Source organism: Ochotona curzoniae, unplaced genomic scaffold (assembly GCF_017591425.1).
Source record: "Ochotona curzoniae isolate NIBS_2020 unplaced genomic scaffold, NIBS_Ocur_1.0 scaffold_2587, whole genome shotgun sequence".
Lineage (NCBI taxonomy): Eukaryota > Metazoa > Chordata > Mammalia > Lagomorpha > Ochotonidae > Ochotona > Ochotona curzoniae.
The window spans coordinates 13,915,336-13,940,905 of NW_024467096.1; the positions used below are offsets into that span (position 1 = coordinate 13,915,336).

General features: G+C 45.3%; 1 protein-coding gene across 4 annotated transcripts in view; it reads right to left on the bottom strand.

Annotated features, from left to right (window-relative positions):
- Positions 1-25,570, bottom strand: part of ST6GAL1 (ST6 beta-galactoside alpha-2,6-sialyltransferase 1) — a 115,714-nt gene that overhangs the window by 84,085 nt on the left and 6,059 nt on the right. For 3 of the 4 annotated variants that reach the window (XM_041003087.1, XM_041003090.1, XM_041003089.1), the window contains exon 2: positions 1,014-1,155. The gene's annotated coding sequence lies outside the window, so the exon portion shown is untranslated. The remainder of the gene's footprint in view (positions 1-1,013; positions 1,156-25,570) is intronic. The other variant, XM_041003091.1, reaches the window with a different exon arrangement.

Consider the following 25,570-nt stretch of genomic DNA (forward strand, 5'->3'; position numbering starts at 1 on the left):
CTCGCTGGCGTTAGCTTAGGGGACCCTCAAAACATCTTCATGAGCTCAAAAAGACAGAAATCTCATTCTGGGCTATCCGTGTAGCTCCCACTGAGCACTCCTTGTTTGTACAAGAGGAATGAAGAAGCGCACAGGTGAAGTGACTTGCCCAAGGCCTCACACCTGGTGTGACAATGTGGCCATTGTAACCAGAGATGTACTAGTGTCATCTGAATTTTCATCACCCAGAAGCCCAACTCCCAGCATTTGCCCACTTTTGTGACATAATTCCAACACCACCACCCCATGCTCAATTGAAAGCCATCACCAGTTTTTAAACAATGTTTTTAAACAGCTAATTTGCAACATCTCCAAATATTTCAAATCCAGCTCTAGAGTTTCCACACTGGAGACTTCTTATGACTCCTAGCTGAGTATACTTTCTGCCACACCTCCATACGCCAGGCAGGAGGAATCCATCTGGTGCAGCAACTCAAAGAGTAGCCTGCACAGAGCAGGATCTGAAGGACTACCAGCAGGGGCAAGATTTCAAACATGTTGTCTTTGCTTCTACGTCAATAGTTTTCCAGAAATCCTGGGAGCACATTTTGCCCTTATACACAGAACATATCTAAGTAACAGAAATCATTTTTAATCGGCTTACTGGAGTGTTTTGCCTAATTTCTATCCTGCTTTCCTTGAGTTGTCGAACGTGTTTCCTAGGAGCTTAATTTCCCTTGCAGAGCACAGCAGGTGCACGAAGTTAAGCATTCACCTGAATCTGGTGCAGCTGGAGTTCAGATTTCACCGACGATGGAGAAAATATGAATCAGTATCAAGATTTCAAAAGACCTGCTCTGACAAATATTTGGCTACGGGAATGACCTTGCCTCCCAGTGGGCTTAGGCCAAAACAGGTGGCTTGACTATTTCAGAAACAACTGCTTCTTTCCTGAGCCCTAGAAGAGGAAAGAATGCCTGCTCCCACCCCCAATAGTCATTTCCCTGCCCAAGCTGGAGTCTAAGGGATCTTACCTCAGTGCTGGGCTGGAGATCTGGCACCAGGACTTGGGAGAGGCTCCCAAGGGCCGGTACATTTCAGCTGGGCTCAGTAACATCCACTATTTCCTTCCAGGCTCCTTGCAGCCAAACTGTGCTCAACTGGCTCTAGCGCTGCCTGCAGGGGGACAAGCAAAGCAAAAAGTTGCAGGCTGATTACCAGAAGCACCGAGAGTACCCTTCCTCTTCCTCCTCCAGCACAGGCCTGCTGACTCCTGCCACTTCCAAGCCCCTTTCCCAACCACTGCCCACTCCTCCTTGCCAAGAACCAACCTCCTTTACAGGGCCCCAGTGGGTCATCCATTCACTCAGACCCACCCTTTCTGGGGCTGCCCAGTTTCAAAATGAGTTGCAGATGAAACAAACAAGCTGTTGCATCAGCCATGGAATCCTGGTGCTACTTGCTACTGGTGGTAAGAAATAAGGGGAAGAAGAGCCAGCCCAAGTCTTGTGTTTGTATAAGGTGTGAGCCTCCACGAGTCCATCAGACCTGCTCACTGCCTTCCCTTGACCTACAATACATCATTCCTTCTCTTGCAGGTGTGAATGTAATGTCTAAATCCTTCCAGACACCAGCATTTGCAACCCATGTACTATCAAAGCCATCTGAGTGAAAAGCATTCAGTTTTAAGGTAACTGTTTTGCTTGGACCAAAGAAATTTAGGTTCATTCAATACAAATTAGCATCAAATTAAGTAAATAGAAGGAACACATTATCCAGTTGTTCTCCACCCAATAGAACTACAAATTGAGCAGGTTTTTTCCCTTTGTTCCATATTGTTATTATATGGATTTTTTTTTTTAATGCAGAGATGAGCATGGCCTGGTGCTCGATATGGCCTAGTGGTGTGTCATGAAACTCTCTTCTACAATGCCACTCTAATGGCTTCCTCAGTTGTGGATCTCCTGCATGGCACACAGCCATACCAACTATGGCACCCAACTCCCAAAAGCTGGACACTTGCGACTTGTCAATTTTTGTTTGGGAGAGCTTTGGGGGTTTGGTTTGGTTTTTGGGGGGAGAGTGTTGCTTGTTTTTTTGTTTTGCAATAACAAGCAGTGTTTGAACTTAATCTTTAGACAAGTTTATAACTACTTTTGCCACAATTTTAGAGTAGCCCTAAATGTTGCATGAACTATTAAGCTGGTTCTCAGTGTGTCTATGCTGAGATGGTATGGTGGGTCCTGTGGAAGAGGACTAAGTTTCTTTGTTTTGTTTTTGTTTTGTTTTGTTTTGTTTTGTCTTGTTTTTTGTTTTTAGAAGAAAAGCATCAAATATCCAGGAAAGTTCATTTTTAAATGATAAATCAAATAGATACAGCTTTCATTTACCCACACATGCATAATCCAACCTAAATATAAAATGTACTCAACTAGCAAATCATACAGGAAGTACAAAGGGAATGCAATTTTACATGTGCAATGATTGTTGGCTACTACAACTTGACAGATTAATGGAAACATACATTAAAAAAATCTTGGGCCCAGCATGATAGTGTATAGTGGTTAAAGTCCTTGCCTTAGACAGGCTGGGATCCCACATGGTCGCTGGTTCTAATCCGGCAGCCCTGCTTCCCATCCAGCTCCCTGCTTGCAGCCTGGGAGGGCAGTCAAGGATGGCCCAAAGCTTTGGGACCCTGTACTTGCGTGGGAGACCTGGAAGAAGCTCCTGGCTCCTGGCTTCGAATTAGCTCAGCTCTAGCCTTTTGCGGCCACTTGGGGAGTGAACCATTGGATGAAAGATCTTCCTCTCTGTCTCTCCTCCTCTCTGTATATCTGACTTTGCAATAAAAATAAACAAATCTTTTAAAAACATCTTAAAGCCAATGACCTATCATAAACCAAGGGAAAGGCTAATAGGGAATGAGTGATTTTGAAGTAACGATCAGGCACCTGCTATAAATTTCGAGAAGTAAATTTCATTTTCAAAGGTACAATAAAATACAATTAGTTAGCCATCACTTGTTTCCAAGAGGGAAACTGGTATAGAAACTGACATACTACGTGAGAAACACAGATAATATCTCAGTTAAAAGCCTGCTGGCCCAAGGTCACCTGATTCCTATGCCAGAGTGGGTACAGAGGACTAGGTCTTTGAGGGTTCTATGTTTGGAAGGGATTAATATGGTTTCTACTGGATGCTGGTCAGTTCTCATGAGAACAATTGGAAAAGGGCCACACCTCACTTCTGGATGGCTTTGGCTTCCTGCCTTATCAAGTAACTGCTCTTTCCCTCTCTCACATGCCCACACCATAATATCAGTGACCTTGTTGTTATACAACCAGAAAGTCCAAAGACCTTACCAGAGGCCAAACCAATAAGAATGCCCCAAAACTCTGAACTATAAAGCAGCGGGGTAGGGGGAGAGGGGGGACACGCTACAATAATTTATTTAAGACACCGGCTTGGAAATCAACTTGCTGGATCAGGTTTCCAAATTCCTCAGATTTGGAACAATCTCGGCATGCTACCTCTAGGACTACTTTGTCCTAGAAACTCCTCCCCAGAAGAAATGCGCCAATTCCTCTGGCATTCCTCTCTCCCTGGCCCCTCCTCCATCCTTATCCTCACTCACCATGTCTAGTGGACATGAATGTGAAGTTCCAGGAGTCTGCCTTCACTGCTCTCACTCACATGCAGCTCAGCAAAGTCTAAGGAAAGATCTGTGATGTTGCAATGAGCTCCCCTAGTAAAGACTAAAGGAAGGGGGTCCAAAAGGCAAGAACTGTTTCACAGGAGACAATTCAGAAACCCACTGAGGAACAGCAGGGAGAGAAACCTTAGTAGCAATGAGAGTCATGCCTGAGAGGGTGGATGCTAAGAGGAACTCACATCAGATAAAATTCAGCTGACATGAGCCATCAGAGGCGGTAGAAATGTCAAGGCCTCACAGAGGTTCGGGACATAGTATGGCAAACAACAAAGGTATCAGGTGAGACAGGAAAAATAAAAATGTCACTTCAAGGTCTTGTGCACTTTGCTGTTATCTATAATTAATGCCAACAAAACATTGGATGACAGCATCCCTATGGGCAAAGGAGGACAGACAGGCAGGTGATCTCCACATGCATACACAGGCAGAGCCAGCAGCCAGCCAGGGCTGCCAGCAGGGAGTGTCCGCTGGGGACAGCTGCACAGCACTTGCAGGGAAGGGACACCCTGGGCTGCTGGCTCAGCCCCTCCTTAACAGGAAGGGACACTCCCTATCTACCTCTCTCTAGGCAGCTTCCTGTCTCCTTGCTTTTACTCCAGGCCAGAGCTTCAGTAGGAGATGGACGACTCTTCAGATATTCTATCTACACACACTACTGGGTTTCTGCAGCCCTAAGGCTGTGGGAGGACCCAAGTTGCATGTCCTTCCCTCTCGGACCAGCCTCCTTGGCCTGCCACCCCAAACATCCTGCCCTCCAACCACGGCAATCGGCAGACCTGAGATGGAAAGTAAAGCTCCAGTTCTGCTGTTTAACTCCCTTGGGGGATGGCCGACAGCCCCACACAACTGAAATAGCCATGTTTTGCTACCTACCCACTCCACCCTGCCCCACCCGCCATAGAGCCTCCCTTGAAGGACAAGGGCGCGACTTGGACTTGAGGATCATTCATCCAGAAACCAGGTGCTGGATGATCGTGATCATAGTTCACAGCTGCAACTAGGGGAAAAGACTACAGTTACGGGAGTTACCGCAAAGGTGGCAGCAGCACTTGCACAGCAAACACCACCCACTGCACAAAGGATGGGGCTGCAGGGTTCCTGTGAGAGGTGAGAAACTGCCTACCAGGGAGTGGCAGACAGGAAGCTATGGTGCCTCATGAGGACAGATGCTTAGTAAGTGACGGGCAGCTGCAAGGCTCATCTGCACTGATTCCAGCCTGAATCCACTGAATCCTTTCAATAAAACCCCTGTAGGTGGAATTTAGGTCAATCTCCGTTTGCTGAAACCACATTGCCCCAACTAAATCAATCTCTTGCTGACCTATAGCTGCAGCAATCTGAGGTTAGGAAACTGGGGAGTAAGAGCAGGATTTCTCACCAGTTCTGTTCAACGTAGCAAATGTATGCAAACCCAAGAGTTTGGCACTGAGAACGGAAGCTGCCAATAGCCCAGCCTGAGAGCCCAAGTGAGCAAAGAATAGCACAGGCCTTGGTCTCTTAAAACAAACTGACTCTGGCTATAAAAAACTAAGGGAGTTGTAAGACATTGGGGCTTTCCTAATGCCAATTCATAACTCTAGGACAGGGCTTGGTTCTATCACTAGGGCTACTCAAAAACTTTCCAAAAAAACATTAAGAGGCAGGAGCTGATGCTGTGGCACAGTTTGTTGTTAAGCCACTGCCTGCAGCACCCACATTACATGTGGATGCCAGTTGCCCCACTTCCAATCCAGCCCCCTACTCATGTGCCTGAAAAAAACAGTAGAGAATGGCCCAAGCGGCTGGGCACTTGTGCCCATGTGGGAGACTCAGAAGAAGCTCCTGGCTCTTGACTTCAGCCTGGCCCAGCCCCAGCCCATATGGTCATTTGGGGAGTGAGCCAGCAAATGGAAGAACTCCCCCCCTCTCTCGGTAACTCTGCATTTCAAATAAGGAATTCTTTTAAAGGGGGAGTTGCTGGTGGATGGAGGAGGATATTTGGTGGTACGGCTGGGTGTACAGCTGCTTGAGACAGCAGCTTCCTACATCACAGTGCCACGGATCTGGTTCCAATTCAGTTTCCTGTGGATGTACACCCTGGCAGGCAGCAGACAACAGCTCAAGTACGTGGGTCCCTGCCAGTCACATAGGAAAACTGACTGGAGTTCTAGGATGTTGAACTCAGCCTAGACCAGTCCCAGAAGTTGTAGGCTTTTTGGAAATGAACCAGCAGATGGGAGAGCTTGTTCTCTCGTGCCCTCTCTCCGCTCCCCCCAGCTACACTGTCACTCTGCCTTCTAAATCAACATAAATAAACCTCTTTTTAAGAAAAATGTATACTTATTTATTTGGAAGGAAGAATGATATAGAGAAAAGGAGAGACTGTGTCATTGCCCATTCATTCCCCAAATGCCACAACAGCCAGAGCTGGGCCAAGCTGAAGTCTGAAGCCTAGAACTCTGTCAGTCTCACCCACATGGGTGTCAGGAGCTCAGGCACTTGGGCCATCTTCCACTGCTTTCCTAGATGCATTGGCTGGAAGCTGGATCAGAAGCACAACAGTCAGGACTTCAACTGGCAAACCCATATGCCACCCATCACATGTGGCAGCTTAACTTGCTGCTCCATAATATGGGTCCCTTTGAAAGTCCTAAAAAATAAATAAATAAACATGTGTTCAAATTTGTGGCTGGATTTTTTAAAGATTTATTTATTTTTATTGGAAATGCATATATATATATAGAGAGAGAGAGAGAGGATGAGAGACAGAGAGGAAGATCTTCCATCTGATTCACTCCCCAAGTGACCGCAATAGCCGGTGCTGCGCCATTCCAAAGCGAGGAGCCAGGAGCTCTTTCAGTTCTCACATGCGTGTGTAGGGTCCCAAGGCTTTGGGCTGTCCTTGACTGCTTTCCCAGGCCACAAGCAAGGAGCTGGATGAGAAGCTGAGCTGCCGGGATTAGAACCGGCGCCCATGAGATCCCAGTGCATTCAAGATGAAGACTAACCAGTAGGCCACTACGCTGGGCCATGGTTGGATTTTTAAACAGATAAAGCTAGTGGGTGGGATGGATCACCCTAGAGTGCAATCAGAGTACTTCATAAATCAGCAGAGAGGAACAGTTACGCTACTGCTTTGGATCCAAGCATTTCGTGTACCATTGTGTGGATTCAAGTCCCTGTTCTTTTTCTGATCCCTTCTTCCTGCTAATGCATATACCCTGCGAAGCAGCAGGTGATGGCTGAAGGACTTGGGTCCCGCCACCCACGTGGGTGATCAAAATTGAATTGTATCTCCTGATTTGAGTCTGGTCCAACTTCCGTTGTTGGATGCTCCACTTCTGATCCAACTCCCTGATAATGGCCTGGAAAGGCAGCAGAATGTAGTCCAAGGACTTGGGCCCTACACCCACACTGCAGACCCAGAGTGGCTCCATGCTTCAAACCAACCCCCAGTATTAGCCACTGTGGCCATTTGGTTAGTGAACCAGCATATGAAAGATCTCACTCTTTCTCTTTCTTTCTTTCTTTCTTTCTCTCTTTCTCTGTGTAATTCTTCTTTTCAAATATGTAAATCAATCTTTAAAAAGATCTTAAGGTTTCCTAAGCAGTAAACCTTGAAAGAAGAAAAGTTTCTTTGAGTGCAAAAATTTTGAAACATGAAATTGAATCGAAAAACAAAACAGATTTCCCCCCACAAACTTCTTAAAGACCACATGTAAAGTATAGCTTGATAACTTTTCTACTCTGAAAACAGATCAGTTGCATAGATTACACAAATGCCTTGGGTCCTCCTACGGGGCATTACACACTCAGCTGGTCACAGGATCCACTTGAACGCCTCCAGCCCACACACTCACCGGCTTCCAGTCAACCCATATCCCCACAGCACTCTTATAGCAACAGCTCTGCTCCCTGACTTGGCTTCTCAGCTTTTCTCCAGAGAACTAGCTGAGATTTTTTCCAGTCCCTTCTTCATGCTCTGAGTCTCTTCCCCACGATCTGCTTCTGCACTGCCCACCCACCCACTCACCCACTTACACTCTCTGGTAGCAGCTCCGCTGATCCCTTTGTCTCCCACCCTCAGAGCCAGAAGCATCAGAAAACACCCAAGGAAATCAGATCAATGAGAAGCCGCCTTGGCCTCAGAACCTTCTGTTGTCTCCAGCACAAATGTTCCCTTCAGTTTTACGACAGTGTGTGAGGCACTAATGATGGGCTCAGAGCCCAAAGTTACAGAATCCACCCAGAACCAAAATAAGTATGTAAGCTGAGCCAAGGAAACACACCCAAAGAATTTCACAGCCCAGTGTCATTGTGCAGGGCAACTTACGAAAGCCCTGCAGGAGTCAGAGAATGAGTCAATCTGATGCAGGAGGAATACATGAGCTCCAGGACCCTGGCTTCAGTGAGCAAAGTCACCAACAGGCATGCAGAAACCGTTGGGTAGAACTTATGCACCCTAAATTGCCATCACACAGGATCTGAGATGTCAGCATTGTTCTGGTTGCATCTGGATATGGAAACAAAATTAGCTAAGAGCTTTTACAGATTCTGGGCATAAGACATCCTAGGATCTGGGTCTCTACCAATTTGCTGAGCCCTTGCAGTCCAACTGGAAGACACTGCAGGCAAAGTGCAGCAAGAACTTTTGCTTCAATCAGGAAACTATCCACATTCTACCCACCCATCCCCATTCCTCCACACCAGAGCTCAACACCCCTTCTTGAAGGCCCATGTGTGGGGCTGAGACCCAGCATTATGGTACTCTTGTCCTTGACCCAGTGTTAATCACAGGTGGCCCCTTTGTTCTTTAGGCTTTTCATTTTAAGGTATTTTTAGGCACTGTTATGTGCCAGACACTTTATACACATTAAATTATGCATGTATTCTTCACACAACCCTTCAAGGCAAAAAATATTTCCTCCATTTTCAGATGAAGTAGCAAGAGCTTTAGTAACAAGCTGAGGCACAAAGCCAGTGATGAGTGAAGGCAGAATTCCATACCTAACCCCACTGCCTAAAGACCTGCGTTTCCTCCAGAGACAAGATAAAGTCAGGCCAAAAGAGTCAAGTCAAGTCAAGAACAGTAAATTCACGAGTAGGTTCTACCTCAAAGAGAAATTGTGGAAGAATCCATTTCAGAGGACCAGAAAGGGGATGTTCTTCTACCATGGCCATAGGCAAGTACCCAGAAGGGAGTCCCATGTGCTCAGACTGTTGACCAGATTGTCCCCATGTTCTCTGTCCCAAACAATGGCAAGACCCATCTGGTTACACAGGAAGACACTGAGCCCTCTTTCCAGCAAAGCAATACACACATCCTACTATGAGAGTCCGGTGGTCTGCAGGTGTTCCAAGGAGAACACCTTCTTTTCTGCTGCCCAAATGCCACAACTTCCAAGTCCCTAATCTACTTCTCAATCCTCACAGCATGTCTACATCAACTGTTTCGACCACTCCTTTTTTTCTGGGTTAGATTTTATTCATTAACTCCCTGTTACAAAGAATGAGGATTTCTCTCTTCTTTTGCCACCAACTCATCTACCGATTCTCTTACCCACATTCCCCAACAGAGTTGCTCTCCTTTTTATTTATTTATTTTTAATGGAGTCAACACTAGAAGTTACATTCTCATGATTATGATTAGATGACTTAGCATTTCTCACTGAGCTATGAGGAGTGTTTGAATCATTTTTTTGTGTGTATATTTTTTAGATACTGTTCCAGGAGTACTTTGGGGCGTCCTCTGCTTGCTGTCAGTAACTCAGCCCTCCATCTGTGTACAAAATTATGGAATTCATCATGGTACAATCCAACACCACCATTGAATCAGTGTTGTTCTGTTTTTAATTCCTTGATAATCTGATTTCTGGAACTTTCTATCCTCCTACTCTAACTTGACCTGGTAGTTTTCAGGCATAAAGGGAAATCCCATTGACTCTTAGTTTTCTGTGTGGTTCTGAAGGGACAGATGCATAGTAACTTGCACAGAGAGGCTGTGTGACAAATAGAATCATTGAGACTTCTCACTTATCTTTAAATATGTGTATCCTGCCCTCATGTCTGGTAAAAACTTTGCTGGGATATACAGTCTCACATGGAAATAACATCATCTCAGAAATTTATAGCTATGGGTGATCATATTATGTCACAACGAGTTAAGCCGTCACCTGCAGAGCCAGCATCCCAGCCACTCCACTTTCAGTCCAATTCCCTTCTAATACACCTGGCAATACAGTGGAAGACAGTGCAGCTGCTTGGGCCCCTGCTGTTCACATGGGAGACCTGGAAGAAGCTCTGGCTTTTGGCTTCTGCCTGGCCCCTCCTTCATGGTTGCGGCCATTTAGGGAGTGAAACAGCAAATGAAAGAAGGTTCATTCTTTCTCTCCCTCGCTCACTCTAATATTGTCTTTCAAACAAATTTTTAAAAAGATAAAACATTTGTAAATCTGGTTTCCTTATTTTCTAGCTTCCAGTGTTACTGTGGAGACACCTGATAGCAATCAGAGACCTATTCTGATATATAATCTGTGTGTGTGTGTGTGTGTGTGTGTGTGTGTGTGTGTGTGTTCTGTCTAGAAGCTGTTCTTCAGCTGTGTCTTTTTCCTTCACAGCCCTGGGTATCTAAGCAGGCTTTTTCATCTAGAAGTCCATTTCCTTTCTGGTAGTCTTTCTTTGGCCATTTTCAGCCACTATTGTCTCTGTTCTCTTTCTTGTGAGCTTACTATTTAGATGTAGGAATTCTTGGAATAACCCTATGTTATGCTTCACTTCATTGTCTTTTGTTTTCGACTTCTGTAAAACTCTAAGTTTTTTTCACTTTATATTCTGAAACTTACACTGATTTTTTTCTTTAGAAATAAAAAGACTTACTTCTTTTTATTGGAAAAGCAGATATACAGAGAGGAGAGACAGAGAGGAAGATCTTCTGTCTGCTGACTTCACTCCCCATGCAGCCACCAGGGTCAGAGCTGAGCCAATGCAAAACCAGGAGTCTGAAGTCTCTTCCAGGTCTCCCATGAGGGTGCAGGGTCCCAACGCTTTGGGCCATCCTTGACTGCTTTCCCAGGCCACAGCAGGAAGTTGGATGGGAACCGGTGCCCATATGGGATTAGAACTGACACCCATGTGGGTTCCAGGCATGTACAAGGAGAGGACCTTAACCACTAGGCTACCGCACTGGATCCATGATTTATTTCTATCATTCTTTCAATTGCTTATTCTCTGAAAACACATTCTTGTTGCACTGCACGACGCTTTTCTTTTATTCATTTACTGTCTTCTCTGATCTCTTTAAGACAAGATTACCTTTCTTTTGAGTTTCTTTTTATGTTGTTGTCCTTGTGTTAACTCTGTCCGTTTCTGTGTTAAACATTTCAAACTTTCTTCAAACATCTATTGATCCTTAGCTTGAAACAGTTTTAAATTTGAAACTTTCCAAAGCTGACTGCATGCTCTGTCTGCATGGACAAGGCTGCTGAAGTGACAGCTCTCATTAGAAGGTGATTGATAATGCGGACACCTCTTGATTTGCCATGGGATCATATTCCATCAAACCCATCATAAACTGAAAACATCCTATTCAAAAATACACTTAAAACATCTAAGCTACAGAACATCACAGCTCAGCACACAGCCCACTGCAGAATACTCGTTGTTTACATTCCTGTTCATGGAGCTGGCACCTGCCCAGGATGATGAGAGTATCTTACCACATATCGCTGGCTCAGAAAAAGATCCAAATTTCGAGTCTCTACTGAATGCATACTGCATTTGCACCATCATGAAGTAAAAGAATCCTAAGGGGCATCACTGGGAGGTGGGAATGGTCTGTAATCTGGATATTGTATTCGAAGAATTCAAAGAAACAATGTCTACAGGCCTTTCCTCTTGGGTTCTTCATGCAGGATGAGTTTGGTAATCGCAACACTAGGGAAAGCAGGGGGAACTCCAGCTTTGGCAGCACAGTGTGAAGGAAGCAGAGAAAGGAGATTGGAAGAACAGGGATCTGGGGTCTCACAGATGGGAAGGCAAGCTTCTGCTGTTCCCGCTGACATAAGTGCCTTCCTCAACTTGGCCTGCCATGCTTGATCTCAATCAAGATGGTAAAAACTGAATATTTCTGCAAAGGTCCTTAAAAGACATAGTAGTCATCAAGGGAAAAAAATAAAAGGAAATATTTTGCAGGTGTAGATTTACAAATAACTGAGTTTCACCACCGAATGGGTTAAACTGGATTGTTCACAGATCTCTGGACTGGGAAATTGGAAACAATGGCTATGTGTGCAATTTCTACACCTGCAGCTACATCTGCATCATTTTCTGTAGAGACTTTGTGACTCCATGGGGCTGCTTGTTTGCAACCACACGTGGAGAAAATGAGACGTGGGTGCTGAGTGAAAGCCAGGCTCCGGGTGCTGGGGGAAGTCCAGGCTCCACAAGCAGACAGTATAAAGGTATACTTAGAAAATGTAATGCTCAGTTCCATGCTAACAAGCTGTGTTATTTTAAGAAAAATAATTCATCTCTCTGAGTTTCCATTTCCTTATCTATTATCTTTGGGTTTCCAACTAATTTTAATCATTGTAAGGATTTAGTTAAATTCAGACAGCAAATATGTATGGTGCGTATTATTTCAGAGGCATGGCTCAGAGTCCTATGAATATAGCTGTGAATAACAGAAATGAAGTTGCTGCCCTCATGGAAACCACCTAGTGAGAAGAAAAACTAAGTAAATAAATCAGATGGTTGGATATACTATGGAAGAACAACAGCAAGGCAGGATAAGGGGGTAGGAGAAGAAACTCGGGTAATGGTGGAGGAAGACAGGCACGGGAGTATTACCTTATACCAGGCGCTCAAGGGACAGCTCTAAGAAGGTGACATTTCACCAGAAACCTGAAGGGAGACACAGAGCACATAACAGACACCTAAAGGATCAGTGTTTCAATCAGAAAGGGAACATAAGTACAAAAGTTATAAGATTCACAAAAGCTCATAGAAGAAATAAGAATAAAAAAGATCAAAATCTATGAAAACGAAATCTATGAGACTGCGAAGGTCAAGCGGTGCAAAACCTCGGAGGTTCTTCTTAAAAGCTCAGGCCTTGAGGCCAACGCTGACATCTCATTTCCACAGTAAGAATTGTGGAGTACATGCAGGAGGTGGACAAAGCCCAGCTAAAGTTAGTCCCAGCTGGGTTTTTTTTTTTTTTCTGATTCAACTCCCTGCTAAGGTGCCTGGGAAGGCACTGGAAGGTGGCTCAAGTGCTTGGGACCCTGACACCCACATGAGAAAAGAGAATGCGGTTCCTGACTCTTGGTTGTGGCCCTGGCACAGCCCTTACTGCTGCAGTCATTTGGGGAGTGAACTAGCAGATAGAAGCTCTCTCTGCCTTCCTCTGTCATGATCTTCCATACATCTTTAAAATTTAAAAAAAACACCCTACTTTTGAGTGAAATAAGATTTTCTGGGTTTTGAGCAGAGAAAGGACTTGGCAATACAATATTTAAAATGATCGTTCTCGTCAGGAATAAACCACAGAAGCAGGATTATAAGTAGGAGATCCACAGTGAAACTATTCTAAAAATTCAAAGGTGGAGATTCAGCTATGTAAGGCTAGTGTTAATTTGGTGAAATAAATAAGTAGTCTGCTTCCTGATTCATTTTCAAGGTATAACTGACACAGCTTGCCAAAAGCCTGGATATAACAGGACAGAAATAATGTAGATTGAATACCATTTTAGGAACCAACAACTGGGAAAATGAAGCTATGATCTATTGATATATTCTAGAGACAAAAGCAACCAGACTTGTATTTGTGATGTCTGTCAGACACCCAAGGAGATCATCTACTATTAAGTAGATGGTTGAATATATGAGTGTAAAGGTCAGGGAAAGGTCTGAAACGGAGATATAAATGGAAGGTTGATAGCACATGGACAGTAACAGATCATCAAGGAATAAAGAGACAAGTGAAGAGGCCAAGTTCAAGGGTTGTTCTTAGGGGCACTTCAAAGTGAGCAAGAGAAGATGAGTCAGTCAAAGAAGCTGAGGAGCAGAAACCAGCAGGAAAAGAAACAAAGAGAGGAACGTGTCAGAAGCAGGAGAATACATACTGCTGATGCATCTTCAGTAAGGATGATCTGACTACACCGCATTTGGCGATGTGCGGTGGAGTGCATATCTAGCGGAGTGGCAGGGACAGAAGCCTAGTCAAACTGGGATTACATGAGAATGAGAGAAGAACAAGGGAAGACAACTCTTCGAGAGCAGAGAAATGAAGCAATAGCTAAGGGAGTGGATGAGATCTGCAGAGGATATGTGTACCCGTGCATGCAAGTAGATGAAGGTAGGAGACACAACAGCAGACAGACAGACATGGAATGGTACAGTACAGAGAGAACATCTGAAAGAAAAGACAGAGCTGATAAAGTCATGTCCTTAATTAACAGGGAATAAGATTTATACACAAACGGGGTTGGGGAGGGACATCTTAAAAGGAGCTAAAAGAATTCAACATCCAGAATGTTAGGCAGAGGTGGTGGAGGGCACCACAGTCTTGACTGGTGGTGTCCTGTCAAAGTTCTTTTCCTGAAATCCTAGTCCTTGATGTGATGGAGACGGGACCTGTGGGAGGTGACTGGGTCAGGAGGACTCCACTATTACCATGATCAGAGTTTCCACTAAAAAGCCCCAAAGGAGCTAGCTGACCCTTCCCCAATCAAGAAAAACAGCAAACTGTTGCTACTAGTGCCAGAAAAATGGCTCAACAGGCTAATCCTCTGCCTTGCAGCATCAATATTCCATATGGATGCTGATGCCAGTCCCAGATTCTGTACTTCTGAGCCAGCTCCCTGTTTATAGCCTGGGAAAGCAGCAGAGAATGGTTCAAATCCTTGAGCCTCTACACTCACGTGGGAGACCCAAAAGAAGCTCTTGGCTCTTGATCAGCTCAGCTCTGGCTGCTGCAGCCATTTGGGAAAATGAATCAGGAGATGAAAGATTCTCTCTCTGTGTGGCTCCTTCTCTCTGAGAATCTGCCTTTCAAACAAAATCAATAATTATTTTTTTAAATGCTGCTACCTATAAACTAGGAAGGAGCTCTCATCGGACACTGAATCTGCCTGAATCATGATCTTGGACTGCCCATTGTCAGGAACTACATTAAATAAATTTTGATTGAATATAAGACACTCCATTCATCTCAGTGTTGTTTTAGCAGACTGATAAGAATGAGACAAAATTCTCAACATTCTTTTCTCTGGTACAGATAGGAAAGAGATGTCAGGGGGCGAGGAGAGGGCTTGGAAGAGAGAGAAAACAATGTGACACCATCTTCTAGGTTAAAGAGAATGACAATGGCACTCAGACATCACTGCCCATTAGAATCAACTGTAGAGCTTTCAGTATGATAGTCATGGCCAGGCTCATCCCCTAGAGTCTTGGAATTCATTGGTCTGAAGTGCAATTAAGGCAGTAGCACTTTTGTTATCTCTCCTAGGTAATGCTAATGGTGGGAAGAACTGAGTCCTACAAGATCAAGAAATGCAGTAAGGTGGCCTGACACCAAATCCACTTGCATTCATTGTCAGGACTGGTTTTGTGGTGTGGTGGATAAAGCCACTATCTGTAATGCCAGTTATCCCATTGGATGAAAGTTCGTGTCCCAACTGCTCTACTTCTGATCCAGTTCCCTGCTAATAGCAGTGGAAGATGGCTCAGATACTTGGACCCCTATTACATCAGAGTCCTGGATGAAGTTCATGGCTCCTAGGTTTAGCCTTGGCTGAGCCCTGGCCATTATGGCCAACCAGGAAGTGAACCAGTGGATGGAAGATCTCTCTCTCTCTCTCTCCTCTTTTGCTTTCTTTCTCTCTTTCTCACTCTCTGTAACTGATTTTCAAATATGTAAATACATTAATAACCTTTTTTTTTTCATGATATAGTTCCTTTGGTGCAGGGATTCCCCCCTTCATGTTCCCCCCATCCATACCCCCACGCCATTTTCCCCCATATGATCATAATAGAATAGTCCTTTAACAACACAATTTAAAAAAAAAAGCATAACGGTCATGAATTAGAGTAATGGCATGCTTTTCTATGCTCACTGTCAGGTTTGTGGAGCAGGTATGGCAGGTCGATAGAAAGGTAAATGCTAGACAGAATGATGGATAAAAAGGGAGCTAAATTTAACCAGGATTAAGTGAAATGTTTTAAAGTACATAACATGCCCAGACATGGTAAGAGTTGAGTAAATAAAGCTTCTATGTTTATTTTTAACATCAGCTAAGCGCCACACATCATCCTTGTAGCAAATATAGCCCTGTTTTTATCTCATCCAAATGATTCACTGAATTTGTGTAACTGATAGGGTTTTGAAGTTGCGTGTGAATGACTAAAACCACAAGTGTAATTCCTGAATACAAAGCAGGTCTCCTCTGACCCTATTGCATTTCATTCTGAGCAACAGAGTTGGGGTCAACAGTCTTCCCAAAGACTACAGAAGTCACTGGCTCCCACATCTGCTACGGTTCTGTTCTGCCGACCACTCTCCCGCTCGCCCACCCTGAAGCCTGCACTGTACTGGACTCTGTATCTGCAACTTCTGTTGGTTGATCTATTCCCGTGCCCCTGAGATCCGCTCTTGATCCAGCCCTGAGATGACAAGTGCCAGCTCAACACCCTCTTTGCCACCAAGCCTAGTTGAGTGTCTACCTACGTCTTCCCACCAAGCCTAGTTGAGTGTTTACCTACGTCTTCCCACCTGCTGAAAACAGTAGACTCTATCCTGCCTCTAACGAGGTCCATGCAGGTGCCAGTGAGGGTGGACACCTCACAGGCTCACCTGCCAAAGGAATCTCTACTGTCACCCCCTGCCCTCTCTTGTGAGTAGTTCTTACAGCAAATCTCACCTGGGACCTTCCTTCTGTCTGCTTGAGCTGCTGTCTTCTCTCTCCCACCCAAATGCCTGGAAAACTCCTCTTCATCTTTCAGAGCTCTCTGGCATTTCATTTCTTCTCTTACCATTTTACACAGGTAAAGTGGATGCACCTGCTATTGTCTCTTGTTTTTTCTTGTCTGTTGTCCCTCCTTGGGGACTGAGAGCATGTCCAGAGAGAAGCTATACCCCAGTTGCTTTTACGGTTCCAAGGCGCAGTACAGTGCCTGGTCCATTGGGTAACCAGTGAGATAGCCAGTAGTAAATGCAGGAAAGTCAAGGTAATCATCGCTTATTGATCATTTCAATCATGTCCCCAGCACTTGGTTGAGCACTACGTGTAGTTCTCACATCAGTGCAATAAGGTAGCAGATTAACATAAGCTGAGAATCTAAGAACCAAGGAAGTTTCCAAGTTCATACAGTTGAGAATGGGTACATCTTAAGCTTAAGCCCAAGCCTATCTGGGTGCACAGTGTGGATTTGCTGGAAATCATAAGGGTTCTCCAGAGAAAGTGACCTTGCAGTGGCAATGGGCAGTTAGTGAAGAGACTCCCAGCCCTCCCACTGTGAGTCATGGGGCAAGGGCAGGACTCATCAAGTGCAGAAACATTTCCCTGGGAGAGGTCTGTGTGCCCCCTGCCTTGTTCTTTTCCCTCCTCCAAATTTATGGCCTAGAATAAGATGTTCATTGTGCAGGCCAAAAAAAGGGAGCCACCACCGCAGTCCTCTAGCAGGAAACACTTTCTGGGGGTTTATTCTCAACACTGTCATCAGCCACCTCCAACATGGGACCCCAGCCAGGCTCCGCCCAGTGCTGGCACCACACAGCCAACAAAGGCAAGCCCTGCAGTCTGCCTTGAGCTAACTGATGACTCAGCCTGACCACCCTGTCAGAGCCCCTGGCTGCCTTCCTCCCTCCCTCCCCCACCTGGGACAAACTCCTACAACTCCGGTTCTCAAAAGAATAAGACAAGCAGAGCAAGGTCCCAAGTCTGACTCCCATCAGGGCTTAGAGAGAACATGGACCATTGCAGAGAATTTCCCCCTCTTACCCTCTTCTACATTGCTGCCTGGCTGTTACTGTCAAGGCCCGATTGATAGGTAGAATGCAAAAAAAGACCGGCCTGGTGGTCAGAAGGTCCCACCTTGGCCCCAAGGCGTTCCCCATTATGGGCTTTGCTGCTCTTACACTGGACCTTCCCCCAGAGCACCTGCACATACCCGTTTGTGCCTGGGTGTAGCCTGATGGCAGTAAGCAGACCAGCATGAGGGTCAGCAAGCCACAGCTCTCTTTACAAGGCCTCCAAGGGCTGGCCACTGTATGGAAACCCAGGCTGTGAACAAAACACAAGTGTTGTACCCATCATCCTGGACGCCACAGTCAAGTGCAGCCAACTTGATATATTATAGCCCATATAGACTAAGAGACAACAAGTCTTCTCTATCCTTGGTAAGACCAAGAAGATGAGGGGAACTCATCCTTAGATGAGACCAAGTTGAAAGGCTTGGGTCTCCACAGCAGAGATCTGCAGAATGAGGAAGAAACATGTGTCTGACAGTGGGGGACAGCTGAGGTCTCTGCATAGCAGTCCACTTAATGACACACCTGGTGAAAAAGGCTTTGCAAGCCACCTCCAGAGCACATCGCTCCCCAACCCTAGAACAACCCTGATTCTTTCTGGAACAATGTGAAATGCCACAGGCTCTGGTGGCCTAGTGCTAAGGCCTAGTGGCCAGACCTCCTGGGCATGTTTTGTCAGAAGCCCTGCTTTGCCAATGATGGGCTCCACCTTGTCCTCACGGGTGACTCTGCCAACCACAGAATCCCTTGCCTCCTGTCCCTCCTGGGCCTCTCACACCAAAAGGAGCCTGCCCATAGCATGGCATATCTGGACACCCTTCTTCACCTCTGGAGTGATGTCCACCAGACCCCATCCAGTGCTCTGTCCCAGACCCTATTTGGTACCTAGGAAGACAGGGAGAGTACTTTCTTCCAGGGGCAAAGTGCAGAGCCAGACCCACTGCTACCTGACTGGCCCTCCACCCCAGCTGATGTGAGTCACAGAGCATACAGTTTCTTGTCTGTTGACCAAGCTGTTTGTCTCAACCCTGCAGGGACCATGTGTGATGGCAAGAGTTTTTACAGGCACCCGTGGGTGCTTGTGCAGACACTCACTCTCAGAGGAACAGGGGTTGTGTCAGCAACAACAAACCCTTTGGTGGGGCTTGTCTATGCTTTCTCACCTGGGCACAGCTGCGATCTCATCAGGACATGAAAGCTAATCTGAGGCTGGGCAGTGTCACAATTATATCCTCTTTTATGGATAAGGATATTAGGGTTATGATTAATAAGCCTGGGGCCATCCAGCTGCCAGTTGGCAAAGTCTAGACCATAACTGAAGTTTTTATACTTACCTAAAAATGAACCTGTAAAATTTACACATAACATATTTATTTCATAGGAATATATAGTTGTGCAAACATGTGGAATATATTTACTTATATAACACAAGTCAGCTATACATAAAATATTTACTTGTAAAATATTTACCTATGAAAAGTCACTTCACAAGAATTTGTATTTTGATATGTCTACTTCATAAAGGAAACTAATTCAACATAAGTCACAACACAGTGGAAAAGCCTTGGGCACCAACACAAAAACAACTTGGGACGGTCACACCATGTGTGCCTTCAGGCTCCTCATTCATATGGTAGAGATAATGACCACCTCTCTACAGAGTTGCTGGGCAGCCTGAAGATATCTGTATACTGTCTGGTACATTGTGGGCACAGAATGAACAGTCACTATTCTTTCATTCATCTTTGGCGCTCCAACCACAAGTGACTCACGGTCACCCAGACAGGCCAACATACTTTCACTCCTCCACACTGGTGCTCCTGCTGCCCCCTGCACCATTTCTCCCATTCCTGACCTATCAGTGCTCTCATCCTCCAACAGCCCGGGCCAAGCTCTGCCCCTTCCGGGACACATTCCCCATCACCCTCTGGGCCCCCACAACCAGTGTTTCATCTTGTGTACAATGTGTTTTGTACTGCCCAGAGTTAGATATTTACATAACTGACTCCCTACCCTCCCATGAAAAGACATTGTCTTTCCCTTCCTTTGTACTTCTCAACCTACTCTTCCTTCTCTCCCTCAGCACTAGTAGTGAATGATGCCTTATAGGACACCCCCAGTGGGCTTACTCAAGTAAGATCAGCTCATAATTCTTAAAATATCAATCAATAGACAAAACCAAACAGAGTTAAAAATAATCCAAGATCCTCCATACATAAGAAAAAAGATGCAGTAGGATAGATTACTACCATTCCTTGCATATTCTTTTATTTACATATAGATTGGAGCATGAAGGCTGGAGAGAACAGGTGAGAGAAGGATGCAAGGAGATTGCTTTATTAAAAAAAATTGACTGAAAGGCTAACTCTATCACTTTCACACCTCACTTAAACAGTGTGAGGGTGGGAAAGTTAGCACTTGCATTATCAACTGGTTGTTCCCAAGAAAGGCTCATCCATGCCAAATTCCCTGAGTCCTTGCACATATGAGGTATGCCTGCCTGCCTTGTGCTTGCACAATAATGTTACTGCGCGTGAGTCCATTGCCTTTCCCCCAGAACTCCGTCAATACTTTACTTCTAGTCTCTCTCTTGTTGTAGATCAAGATGGAAGCTAACATGATTCCTTCTTTCAGTAACAGAAAACCTTGCCCAATCTGAGTTTTCAGAGATTGCACAGCACCCAACTGGAAACTTTCTCAGCCTCCTATGAAGCCCAGATGTTGGTCCACACAACAGAGGCAGAAGTGGCAAGTACCCTCCAGGAATGCCCCCGACTCTTCTTGAGGGGTCAGTTTTCTAGACTTTAACATCTCTGATCTCTTCTTCTTTTTTCTCAGCGTGGGCTATGATTTTCCTCAAGCCTTTGTACTGAAAGGTACATCATTTTCCATGGATTCCAGCCTGTCCTGTTTTTTGGCACTGATTTTGTTTGTATCCTCAATCTTCTCTCTTCACTCTTCATTGGCCCTTTTGTTTTAGTCTGCAGTCTCAGTCTCTGCAGACTCCTGTTTTGGAGTTCTCCATCCATTTGTTTTCAATATGATTTCTTTTGAATGAATTAACGTATCCTCTCTGCTACAGAAAAGGCCATACCAACCCAGAAATCCTTTGAGGGACAGAGAAAAAATTTTAAAAGATGTCTCATTCATCAGCAAGTGGAACAGAATGGCTTTGCTGTCCTGGGTCTACCTTCCCAATTCCAACTCATCCTTAGTGGAAGAGCTCATGACCCACATGTTCCAGATTTCTCCAGCCCAGGCTGACTGTTCCCATTCAAGGGCTTCTCTCAACTCACCTTGTCACAATCGCCTGACTTCTGCAATGAACCTAAAACTTTTAAAGGGGGAGATAAACCTTTGTCTTCTCCTTTGTCACACATGGCTAGCCATATATAGGTTTCCTTTGAAGATTTCGGGGCTAGTGATTGGCCGATAAAGAAGGAAGTTTAAAAACTGGAACTGAGACTGAAGAAGTTGTCAACATCAGACTTGTCATTCAATTTAATAAGAAGTTGCAGAGCAGCAAGAGGCAGGAAGAAGATTCAGCAAAGGGTGGTGTCCTTGAGAGAGTCAGAGAAGCATCCAGCAAGCCAGAGCTCCCCAGCCTGGCCCTGTAGGCATGGGACCAAGGCCCAGAGCACCGGCTCCAGATGTAGCAGACAAGCTTACAATCCCTCCATTCACTCACAGTGAAGTCACTGCTTCCTCACCTATCTCACTGAGGTAATAACAGAGGGAGGTTATGGAAATTACAGTAGACAATGCACATAACAGGTTTCAGCCTTGTCTCCCACCAGGAACACCAATGCTGCCAGCACTGCCCTGGGCATACAGTAAACCAGCCCTCAGCCTCCACCCTTCATTCTTACAGCCCCTTTTCCCTGCACCACCCCTTTCCCCAGAGGCCAGCAGCAATGACTGCAGAGACCCAGCTTACTTGCCACCTCTTCCAAAAAGCCCTTCCAAACTCACTGTATCTCATTCCCATTCTCTGTGCCTGCCCAAACCAACATATGGATCACCCCAAAGATATAACTAAGATGTGCTTGTCTACCCCTAACTAAGCCCTAGAAGAACACAACTGCTGGGCTTACTTGTCTATGTTATCGAAGGGAGCACTGGGCATGGCACCAGCAGGCATTCAAGGCTTGTTGAATGAATGAACAAAGCAAGGAGTTTAAAAATAAAGGAAGAGAGGTGACATGAAGAGTATGTCTACAAATGAACTTCCAAGGCCCTGCCAGTTACACTGAATACACATGTATGCACATCCACGAGGTGTGTTCTTTTGCAGGCACTTCCAATACTTAGCATATAATAAACACTCGATAAATATTTAATGAACAAGTTAATGTTGAATACACTAGATCAAAGAAGAAATTGTTTAAGCACAGCTGCAAGATAAGCCCTTAACAATACTTATATTGAGTTGCAATTATAAGTTTAAAGGCACTTAAGGGAGACAAGCTATGGTACCCATCAACCCGAACCTTATTCACTAATGGTGTGTTTGGCATCTGTCATAACTCGATAACAAGCATGAATATCACAGCTTTAAGGGCCAAAGGGGAAAATCTGCAAACAGACTGCTGACGCAAACAACTCTACTCAAAAGGGAAATGAGCACGGGGACAAGGGATTAGAAAGTCATGCTATCCGCACATGACTGTCCCATAAGCTCCATCATATGTCCTTAGGGGGATAATAAAAAGCTTCCATCAGGATCTGCAAGAATTATTCAGCTGGGCCTCAGTTAGCCACAGAACTAAGCCTTTCTCAGCACCCCCTCCACTGTGCAGCATTGGGAAATCCTGCAGCAAGATGCAAGAAAAGAGGCTAACAGACTACACCCAACACCTAGCTTCGCCCTCAGCAGCAGTGAGACCCCTGGGGACCCTCTAGTCAGTCCTGAAGCTTAGTTTTCTCATCTGCAAAATGGAGGTGATGAGACACCAAGGGTTGCTCTGAAGGAACACACAAGGTGGCACATTAGATTGCAAACTCTGCCATGCTTGCTTTACCAAACCTAGCTAAGGCTTAAGTCAAAAGGCACTTCTTTCACCTACAGGACACAAAGGGACAGGGCTGGGCACTCTCAATTCTACTCCAGGGAAACTTAAACAGTTAGTCAAAGGTAGAATGTTCCAGAAGTTAAGGCTGCCTGACGCCTTGGCCTGAAACTCCACAAACCATGACATGGAAGCAGAATTAGAAAAACTGTAATGAAACAAATTTACAGTCCACCTCTTGGGACATGTAGTTCTTTTCCAGTTGCCAGACTTCCTGGTCATCTGAAGTGTATGTGATATATTTATTCCTGTGGAAATAATTCATGAATGTAAGGTCAAGCAGAGCTGAAGCCAAGGACAGCTCAGGGGAAGGGTTGCCAAGATTCAAAGGAAAAAACGTTGAAAACTCCTCTGAAGACTTTACTTTTATTCCACCTTCTTGCAGCAGGTGAAAATTGTTCCCCATGACCCATCCCTACCCTTAAGCCCCCAGTCCTAATTTATATCCATTTGCTTCAGGTCACATACTCACTGACTCTTAAATTGCAGGATGGAGCCTCAGTGTGTGCTTTTATGAACCCCCTACCCTGGGGGAGTCCTCTGATAATGGACAAGTTCACTTCCAACTTTTGCTTGGCTACATGCAATGATGGGTACTTCACTACCTTTCAGCAGCTGGCTCCATGGCTGCAGGTGGTTCATCTGTTAGGTATGTCCTTTATCTGCTTACTGGTGACTCTCGCCCCAGCTCCCCCTCACCCCAGCTCTCTCCCCAGCAGCCATTTGATGTGACTCTAGTCCTTCACCCATATCTAATGCCTCCGCAGCAGGTTGTGCTAATCTCTGGTCACCCAAGGGCCCACCTCCTGGGGCTGCCTTATTTGAACCAGGAAGCAGTCCCCTCCAGATGAGTCTGGACAACCAGACTGCCAGCAGAACTGTCCCAGTCGCTCTTCCAAAGCTAGAGAGCAAGCAGCCCTTCCCTTCTTCCCTCGCACTCTTCTCCCTCCCTATCAGTTACTGCCAGTCCTCCCTCAGATTCTCCAGTTATGACTCTGGGAACAAAATAACAAACTCAGACAGCCCTGGGTTGTGGGGAGAGGCAAGAGAAGGTGATGACGCAGCTCAGTTTTTGCGCTGGTGGCTGAGGACACACAATCAGGCAAGCTATCTCCAAAAATAACCTTTCCTACCAACAGCCAACCTGTTAGTAGCTTCCCAGGAACTCTGCCATCCAGTTTTCCACAGCATGGTCTTCAGTGTCTCTGCACCCATTCTCTTGTCACTCTTCAAGGAGGTAGATACAGTCACTGTTTAACCTGCTGACACTTGCTGTCATCTTTGCACACGTTTCACATCTCAACACACATTATTATGAGAATACATGATTATCTAACAATAGAAGATAGGTTAAGAAAACACAATCAAAATGGAGAAGGCAATGCAGGCATGAAAAAGAATCAGTGGAGGTAGTGTGGCGGTACATCAGGCTAATCATCTACCCTGTGATGGTGGCATCACATATAGGTGCTGGTTCATGTGCCAGCTGCTCCACTTCCCATCCAGCTCCCTGCTTGTGGCCTGGGTAAGCGTGGAGGATGGCCTAAAGCCTTGGGAACCAGTACCCGTGTGGTAGACCCAGACGTTCCTGGCTTCTGGCGTTTGCTCAGCTCAGCTCTGGCTGTTGCAGCCTTTCGGTAGGATGAAAGACCTTCTCTCTCTATCTCTGTAAAAATCTACCTTCCAAATAAAAATAAAATAAAATAATCAGTATACACTAACACAGAAATGCTTCTAATCCATATAATAAGAGAAAAGAAGCAAGATTGTAAAGTGGCAAGTATAATGTAATCCATTTACTGAATTGTAAAAACCTATTTGTAAATAACCACAAATGCATATATAAATACAGGCAAAGAGGACTTGGAGGACTCACACTAACCTATAAATTAACAGTGGCTTCAGAGAGAGTAGGATGGAAAGACTACAGAGAGGGATTAATGGCCTACCTTGTGTGAGTATCCTACAAGAAAATTCTGCCTTTTTTTTTTAAATATCCTTCCATTTTTACAAATGTCTTTCAATGATATCAGAGCTAGAAGGGGTTGGGGTATGTTCTAGATTGAGCCCAGGACATGCCACGCCAACTTGGGTTGGCATCTATAGTCTAGGACCATAGAGCTAGCCAGTAGCAGCCATATGTCACATCATAGTCCTGGCCCTGAATTTATGACAGCCATGATAAATTAAGGAGATGGTTTTGCTTTGAATACTACATCACATCATCTTTCCTCCTTTATTTGAGGCAGAAATTCCATCTTTGTTATGCCAGTGAGTTAAAACAGCTCACGATCCATCAGAATTGAAAAGGGAAGCCCATCTTTTCCCACTGAAGAAAACTGCCACAAAGCACACCTGCCACTCAAGGCACAGCTGGTAGGACCAGCACCTTCTCTGGAGCCCCTCACCCCTACCCAGTCATCAGAGGGGAGGGACTCACCAGTGAGAGAGAGCAGAAAGGGGATGTGCAGGCCCAGGGTGCTCTGTTTGCCTAGTACTCATCTCAGCCCCAGAGGTGATAGCAACACTTCCAGCATGCGCTGTGAGGAAGCTGGGCTGTCAATCCGGGACCTTAGTCCTGTGTAACAACTGCTGCCCAGGGAGGGAACGCTGGGCTCATGTCTGAAGTCCAACTAATCGTCAGCCACTTGGGCTGCTGCATCCATGACCTCATTCAGTACTCATCAAATTTTGGGCTTTAAGAAATGCAATGGGACTTGGCAAAAGCATACAACTGGAGATGGGTGGGGCCCCTTTTTCAAAATCAGGCTCCTGCCTCCAAATTCAGTGGCCCTTCCACTCTGT